This window comes from Brassica oleracea, chromosome C7 (assembly GCF_000695525.1).
Source record: "Brassica oleracea var. oleracea cultivar TO1000 chromosome C7, BOL, whole genome shotgun sequence".
Taxonomy (NCBI): domain Eukaryota; kingdom Viridiplantae; phylum Streptophyta; class Magnoliopsida; order Brassicales; family Brassicaceae; genus Brassica; species Brassica oleracea.
In genome coordinates this window covers 20,216,430-20,217,498 of record NC_027754.1, presented here as the reverse complement: position 1 = coordinate 20,217,498, position 1,069 = coordinate 20,216,430, and the positions used below count along the sequence as shown (strand labels likewise).

The window sequence follows — 1,069 nt, the reverse complement described above, 5'->3', positions numbered from 1 at the left end:
TAAAACCAGAAGCATCAATGGGAGAATCACATCAAGAAACACAAGACTCATCGCAAGAACGAGAAAAAGGTTCATATATTCAATGGAGTCCTGAAGAAAATAAAACTTTGATCAATTTACTTTTAGATGCTGTTGCTTCGGGTTTACGTGACAGTAATGATACATTCAGCAAATTTACGGTGGAGAGACGAATTCTACCTACTCTCAATCGAATGCATGGATGCAATAAAACCTATCAACACTACTCAAACAGAATGAAGATCATGAAAACAAAATATCTAAACGCGGCTGAACTTCTTCGTTTTAGTTCTGGATTTGGATGGGATTCAACCACAAAAAGGTTTACAGCTTCAAAAGAAGTATGGGATGAATATCTAAAGGTAAAAAAACATAAGGCTGTATTATTATTATTATTATTATTTTCATTATGTTAATTTTTTTTAAAAAAATTTAGGCACATCCAAAGTTCAAAAAGTTTCGTGATGAAACATTTGAAGAATTTGATGATCTCAAACTTATATTTGACAAGAATATAGCGACAGATACGAATGCTATTGGTTTAGGTGAAACTACTGATGCACAAACAGTTAGAGTTACAGAAACAGAAAAGGAGCAAGCAAATTGTGGTGAAGGGTTTTCTTTTGATGTCCAACAAAACTATGAATCGCAATCATCTTTTTTTGCAGTCCTTCAGACGATGATTTGGAAAAGCTTCCTTTAAGAAAGAGACAAAAAAACTAGTCCTCTTAACAAAGGTGATGATCTGTTCACTCAAAAAGAAAGTGTAGAAGAAGCTGACGAGCTGAATACTTTGACAACCATCACTCAGAAACTCTTCAATTTGATAGAAGAAAGAGAGACAAGACAAAAACAAGAAGCTGAGCAAAGAGAAGCAGAGAAAAAGAAAAATAATCTATGGGAAGCAGTCAAAGAAGTTTCTGATTTGGAAGAACATGTACGTTTTGATGCCGTTAAGCTGATCAATCAATTAGGAATGAAAGACGTATTCATTAGCATGTCTGTTGATGAACGTTACGGATGGATTAAGCATAACGTGATAGGATTTTGA

At 34.1% G+C, this 1,069-nt stretch overlaps 1 pseudogene; it reads left to right on the top strand.

The window, feature by feature from the left end:
• The first annotated feature begins 212 nt into the window (after positions 1-212).
• Positions 213-1,069, top strand: LOC106302800 (annotated as a pseudogene).